The following is a 7,942-nucleotide window of genomic DNA, read 5'->3' as shown; positions in this document are numbered from 1 at the left end:
TGTATATTTTACACTGACATTTCAACTACTAGCTACCTTTCACAAGCTCAATAACCACATGTGACTAGTGGCTACTGTTTTAGACAGCACAGTTCCATCTATTTATTTATTTATTTATTTTAAGATAGCATTTATTTATTTGTCAGAGAGAGAAAGAGCTCAAGTAACGGAGGCAGCAGGCAAAGGGAGAAGTAGGCTCCCTGCTGAACAAGAAGCCTGATCTAGAACTGGATCCTAAGACCCTGGGATCATGACCTGAGCTGAAGGTAGACTTTTAGCCAACTGAGCCACCCAGGTGTCCCTATAGATGCCTTCTAAAACTTAAGGAAGGTTATGTCATGGCTTGCCCTCCTCACAATTCTTCATGACCAACCACTGTCCATAAAGTCTGAGCTTCTCATAATGGTATGAAGGCTCCATGCCCTGCCTTACCTCCTTGAACTTTCTTAACCATATTCCTTAAGTCTGTAATCTGCCCTCTGCCACAGTTTCCATTATGGCCTGCTTTAAATGGCAGCTCTTCGCTAAAGTCTGTCCCCACTATCCCATGGTACCTGATACTGAATCTATTATTGTCACCACCACCATCCTCATCACCATCTCCAAACTTTACTGCTATAAGGTGGGAGCTGTCCAGTATCTATTTGGAATTTAAAAGAGAACCTAGGCATCAAAAAACAAAAAACAAAACAAAACAAAAAACAGAATCTTGCCATTTGCAACAACGTGGATGGAACTAGAGGTTATTATGCTAAGTGAAGTAAGTCCATCAGACAGACAATTATCATATGATCCCTCTGATATGAGGAATTTGAGAGGCGGGGGGGGGGGGGGGGTCTAGGGGTCAGGGAGGGGAAAAAATGAAACAAGATGGGACCAGGGAGGGAGACAAACCATAAGAGACTCTTAATATCAGGAAACAAACTGAGGGATGCTGGGGGGTGGGGGGCGTGGCGGGTAGAGTACTGATACGGTGGCTGGGTGATGGACATTGGGGAGGGCATGTGCTATGGTGAGTGCTGTGAATTGTGTAAGACTAATGATTCACAGACCTGTACGCCTGAAACAAATAATATATGTTAATAAAAATTAAAAAGGAAGAAAAAAAAAGAGGCTAGGGTTAGAATGGACTGTCATTTCCCGTGCTGGCATAATGCCTACTTCAGCTGGGAAAGGCATGTCTGGAGCCAGGATTAGCCCTCACACCCTGGTCCAATGAGGAGAGCAAAGAAGGCCCTCCTGAGAATGCATCTTCCCTCCAGGCTCCTGTCCCTGTTACAAACAACTGCAGAAAGCAAACACTATCTTCTAAGTTACCCATGAGATTACACCATTGCCACCCTAATGTGACTTCCTTCAGGTTTGGTTTCTTTTTTTTTTAAACCATCGCAGTGAAATAACACTTTGGAATACTGTTCTTCTCCTTGACATCACAGATACATTCTCATTCATATTCATTCTCTCCCTGTATCTCTCTATCTCTCCCTGATGTCCTGTACCCCCAAACCTTTAATATTTTAACAGAGTTTGTCGTCAGCACCCAGGGCCAGCACATACAGAGAAGTATTACAATTATGCCCATTTCTCATATTTTAGAACATGTTCAGCAGTCCTTATGTAAGGATCTAGAATTTTTTAAAAATATTTTATTTATGGGGCGCCTGGGTGGTTCAGTGGGTTAAGCCGCTGCCGTCAGCTCAGGTCATCATCTCAGGGTCCTGGGATCGAGTCCCGCATCGGGATCTCTGCTCAGCGGGGAGCCTGCTTCCTCCTCTCTCTCTCTCTGCCTGCCTCTCTGCCTACTTGTAATCTCTCTCTGTCAAATAAATAAATAAAAATCTTTAAAAAAAAAAAAGATTTTTATTTATTTATTTGACAGAGAGATCACAAGCAGGCAGAGAGAGAGAGAGAGAGGGAAGCAGGCTCCCTACTGAGCAGAGAGCCCGATGCGGGGCTCAATCCCAGGACCCTGAGATCATGACCTGAGCCAAAGGCAAAGGCTTAACCCACTGAGCCACCCAGGTGCCCCTCGGTGAGGATCTAAACACAAATTCCTCATACAACTTAGAGCCAGGAAAGTGGATTTCTCCTGTGAAACTGACATCCTTTTTTTAAAGACTTTCTTAAAGTGGCTTTGTCTTCTCACTTTGTCTTCCTCTTGTCTCCACAGTCAAGCTGAGTACCAGGTTCACTTGCTCTAACTGTCTTCAGAACAAGATCTTTATCCTCTGTTCCCCTTTTACTAAATACTGTTTGCTTTTATTGTTTGATACTCTCCGGTCTTACTATAGCTGTGCAGTGTTGATAAGCCACTCCACATCCTTTTTGGAACTAACTAGGAAATTAATTAATTGATTAACATCAAAACAGCAGTTCACATTGTAACTCTCTGAATTTCTACAGAGGTAAATGAATATAAAACAAACCCTGAAATGCAGATGAAAGCAGTCAGAAGACCACTGGAATCAGAACTCCCTACCACTGTATATCCCTGAAGGCAGGAAGTGTCTGTTTCGCTCCTCTCTATAAACTCCGCACCTGCTCAGTCCTGGGCGCAGCCCTGACCCTCAATAAATGTACAATCACAGGTGAAACAGATGAGTATAAATAATAACACTTCTGCGTGCAGCTTCTAGTCGTCTGTTCATTTTAGCACGTGTACACTTTCTAAAGAGGAAAAGCTCTATGATTTGATTGAAGCTCTTTCTTTCCACAGGGACAATATGCCCAGCAGTTATAGGTATAAGGTATAACTTTTATTTTTAAGATTTGATTTTATTTTGTTTGTTTGTTTGTTTATTTATGGCAGAGAGAAGACCACCCAAGCAGGGAGAGGAGCAGAGGGAGAGGGACAAGCAGAGTCCTCACTGAGCATAAAGCTCGACAAGGGCCTCAATGAGGGGTTGGAGCCCAAGACACTGAGCCAAAGTCAGATACTTAACCAACTGGGCCACCCAGTCACCCAGGTATAGGACGTAACATTAAGAAGCTTGGTCATTGTTTAAAAAAAATTTTTTTAATTAAAATTTTTTAAAAAGGGACGTCTGGGTGGCTCAGTGGATTAAAGCCTCTGCCTTCGGCTCAGGTCATGATTCTGGGGTCCTGGGATGGAGCCCCACATCGGGCTCTCTGCTCAGCAGGGAGCCTGCTTCCTCCTCTCTCTCTCTCTGCCTTCCTCTCTGCCTGCTTGTGATCTGTATTTGTCAAATAAATAAATAAAATCTTCAAAAAAAAAATTTAGAAAAAAAAAATAAGCCTGGCCACAAAGGCATCAAAGACTTTATAATGAGGAAAAGCAGAAGAGAAAGAGGAAGGAAGGAGCAGCATCCTTCTATGCCATCGCTTTATTTAATTCTGCCAAAGTAGGTTTTCTTGGTTCCAGTCCATAGACTGAGAAACAAAAATGCATGCAGGTGAAGCTGTGATGATAAAGGCCACCACGTCGATGTTAATGATAAGTGTTAACATACCCCGAACACTAACTCTAGACCAGATGTGTAGTAATGAGTGATTAAGAGTCCAAACTTTGGGGCGCCTGGGTGGCTCAGTCGTTAAGCGTCTGCCTTCAGCTCAGGTCATGATCCCAGGGGCCTGTGATCAAGTCCCATATTGGGCTCCCTGATCAGCGGGAAACCTGCTTCTCCTTCTCCCACTCCCCATGCTTGTGTTCCCTCTCTCATGGTCTTTCTCTGTCAAATAAATAAATAAAATCTTCAAAAAAGAAAACAGAGTCCATACTTTGGAGCTAAATTACCCGTGTTCAAATGCCAACCATCCCAACCCCTGCTGTGTGATCTTGGACAAATTACTTAACCTCTCTGTGCTTCTATTCCTCATCTGTAAATGGGGATGGTAAAATACAGTACAGGGTCATAGTAAATATTAAATAAATTAATGCCAGTTGAACAAAGTGTGGTACAGATAAAGAGTTAGGTAAATTTGGCTGTAAGTGTTCTTACAGTCCTGAGGAGGTCAGTACTTTGTCCCCATTTTACAGATGAGGAAATCTTAATGCTGAGAGGCTGGGTTGCCCAGCTTGTAGGTGACAGAACTAGGGGTTTGAATCCAGATCTGTCTGATGTTAGAGCTAAGTTCTTACACAATGGTTTATACTATCTTCCTGCTCTGGATCATAAAACATAACCTAGGCAATATTTACAGTCAGGTCTCTTTGGCTCTAAAGCCAGGGTTCTTTCTGCTGTCCCCACACAAGGACACACAATGACAACTAACGCCGGTAGGTGGTTCTGATGGGGCACACATTCCCAAAACATACCTAGCAGTTGAGAAGAAGGTGGTTGATTTAATTGGTGACATCCTTATCTTTAAACGACATTTTTAGTAAGGAAGAGAAAATTGTGATCGGTGAATTCCAGGCCTATATTCAAGTAGCAAGTTGAGATTGAAGAAGTAAATCTGCGGGGTGGGGGGGGGGGGTGCCTGGGTGGCTCAGTGGGTTAAAGCCTCTGCCTTCAGCTCAGGTCATGATCCCAGGATCCTGGGATCAAGCCCCCGAGGTGTCGGGCTCTCTGCTCAGCAGGGAGCCTGATTCTTCCTCTCTCTCTCTCTGCCTGCCTCTCCGCCTACTTGTGATCTCTCTCTGTCAAATAAATAAATAAAATCTTGAAGAAGAAGAAGAAGGAGGAGGAGGAGGAGGAGGGGAAGGGGGAGGAGAAGGGGGAGGAGGAGGGGGAGGAGGAGAAGAAAAAGAAGTAAAGCCAACAGTGGAAACCTAACAACCTCCAGGAAAGAACATACTCATTGAGCTGCTGAAAGTCATCAACAACTTTGTCAACACTTGCCCCCTACTCATGTCTCCAAAAGAAAAGAAGGGCATCAATCTAATGAGGGGGGTGCAATGAAAAAGAAGGTTGGAAGAAAAAGGTTCTTATTTTACTCTTCTCCCCAATGACTCTCAAAGTGATGCTAAATTTCTAGAGAAAAGGTGGTCTCTTCAAGACAGCAAGAAAACATCCAGCTGAGACCCTTGACATTGGTAAGATTGGGAACGAGGAGGACACACAGAGGAGCCGGGAAGGGGCAGCTTGAGCAGTATAAGGGAAGCCCATGGACAGTGGTATCTCCTGAGTGCAAGTGTGGATACAAGAGAAGCAAAAATGTGGAGTGAAAGAAGAGGCAGGGGTTAGCTTCCAGAGGAGCAAGAACAGCGAAGTAAAGAGCAAAGACCATGTTGAGCCTCAGAGGAAGCATCCCACTGGGGAGAAGGGTGGACGCCCTCAAGAATGGCCTGAGGCCACTTAGCTGCAGCCAGAGGAGAAGGAGATGACATATCATGGGTGCCCTGGGGCCCTCCCACCCCCGCACTTGGGCCATGACTCTTTCACCCATTCACGCTCAGAATGAGGAGCATCACAGGAGAACTAAGAGAGCTGGAAGTTCTTGGAAAATTGTTCAAGCACAGCAGAGAGAGCAAACCAGGGAACTAAATATAGCCTGAAGACAACCATGTGGTTTACACCCAAGTTCAGCATCAGGAAGGCAGAAGGGGGAGTGCTGCTCAGGTCACAAGAACCAGAGCCCGGATGAGTTGTCTCCTGCCAAAAACCACACAGGGATTTGCCTGTACTCCTGGCAGCACCCTGGGTGCTCCTGTTCCTACAGTTGCAGGCTCTCCGGCTGGGAGGTCTTTACCTATGTTGCCTTTCCCCTCACCACCTGCCTAATTCACTCTCAAACTTCCTTCAGATCTTAGGTCTAGTTTTACCTCCTCAAGGAGCCCCCCGACGTCAGGACCCTCCATTATTAGGGTGACCATGAGCCCCAACTTGGGCTTACTTTCCCAGACTAATTAATAATAGCACCTCTTTTCAATCTCAAAAGTGTCCCAGTTTGAGCATTAAATTTTGTGATCACCCATCTTATTACACGTTCTCCTGGGACTAGACAACTCTTCTTTCAAACATTTGAAAGAATGCTATGTGTTTACATATGCATTATATGTTTACACATATGTTCACATAGAGATTTAATGAATGACTCTCTCTTCCAGAGTACTATAAACTCCATCAGCAAAGGGGTCATACCTATTTTTTAATTAAACTTTTAATTTCGAGGTAATCATAGATTCACATGCAGTTATAAGAAATAACACAAAGAGGGGCACCTGGGTGGCTCAGAAGGTTAAGCCTCTGCCTTTGGCTCAGGTCATGATCTCAGGGTCCTGGGATAGAGCCTCACATTGGGCTACCTGCTCAGCGGGGAGCCTGCTTTTCTCTCTCTCCCTCTACTGCTTCCTCTGCTTGTGCTCTCTCACTCTCTTTGTCAAATAAATAAAATCTTTAAAAGAAAAAATTTAAAAAAAATAACACAAAGATATCCCATGTACCCTTTGCCCAGCTCCCCACAATGGTAACATCTTACAAAATTACAATACAATATCAACAGTATATTGACACTGAAACAGACATGCTACAGGGCATATCCATCACTCAAGGATCCTCATGTTGCCATTTTATAGCCATACCCACTTTTATCCTGTCTCCAACCTCCCCTTAGCCCCTGGCAACCACTAATCTGTTCTCCATTACTGTAACTGTCATTTCCAGAATGTTCTATGTGGAATCATATAGCATATAACTGGCTTTTCTCACTCAGCCTGATTCTCTGGAGACTCATCCAGGTTGTGACTGGTAACAGTAATTATTCTTTTTTGTTGCTGTGTAATGTTCTACAGAATGCATGTATCACAGTTTGTTTAATCCTTTGAAGGACATGTGAGTTGTTTCCAGTTCGGGACTATAATGAATCAAACTGCCATAAACATTCACGTTCAGGTTTTTCTGTGAATATAAATCTTCATCTTTCTGGGATAAATGCCTAGGAGTGCCATTGCTTGGTTCCATGATAGCCATGTATTTAGTGTTTTATCAAACTGCTACACTTTTCTAGAGTGGCTGGACTCTTTCACATTCCCACCAGCAATGTGTGAGCAATCCAGTTTCTCTGAATCCCTTCCAGCATTTAGTATTATCACTATTTTTATTTTAGTCAATCTGGTTGATACATAATGAAATCTCCTTGTGACTTTAATTCATACTTCCCTAAGGCTAAGGATGTGGAACATCTTCTTTTTCTATTTTTTTTCTACATTTATGTTTGTCAAAAACTGGCACAAACAAAACCTGTACAAAAAGTACATATCACTTTGAAATAGTAATCTTGAGAGACATGATCAGCTAGGACGTCCTCTTCCTCTTCCTCAGTCTCTTCCGGCAACAGCTTTCCTTTTCTTAAAGTTCACCTTCAGCTTAACATCCAGGAGTAGTGTGTCCAGAAGTAAGCTGTCTGGCAGAATAAAATATCGAATGTTATTTCCTCAATTACCTGGTGTTTCCAGCTGTCCTGGTTCTCTGTTCTTCAAAGTCATTTTTACAGCTTTGAGATACATATTCATGTTGACAGCTATACCTGATTGTGCCATGGATCTGTGTTCTGTTCTATAATTCAGTGGCTATGGTTTTGTGACTCAGTTTCATCAAAAAGCTCATTAGCTTCATCCTAGCAGAGTCATCAAAACCGTGCAACCGAGATCCCAAAGACAAGGAGTATGAATGCCTGGAAATGGAACATCTTTTTTTTTTTTTTTAAATAAAGATTTTTATTTGTTTATTTGACAGAAGTAGGCAGAGAGGCAGGCAGTGAGAGAGAGGAGGAGGAAGCAGGCTCCCCACTGAGCAGAGAGCCCGATGCGGGGCTCAATCCCAGGACCTTGGGATCATGACCTGAGCTGAAGGCAGAGACTTTAACCCACTGAGCCACCCAGGTGCCCCTGGAATATCTTTTTAATGTATTGTTAGCCAACCATATGTCCACATATGTGAAATATGTCTTAGACCCATTTTCTTCTTGGGTTGGTTTGTTTTCTGAGTTTCAAATGTTCTTTACATATTCTAGATACTGGTCTTTATTGAACATGTCATTT

The sequence above is a fragment of the Mustela erminea genome, chromosome 14, assembly GCF_009829155.1.
Source record: "Mustela erminea isolate mMusErm1 chromosome 14, mMusErm1.Pri, whole genome shotgun sequence".
Taxonomy (NCBI): Eukaryota; Metazoa; Chordata; class Mammalia; order Carnivora; family Mustelidae; genus Mustela; species Mustela erminea.
This window is presented reverse-complemented; position numbering follows the sequence as displayed.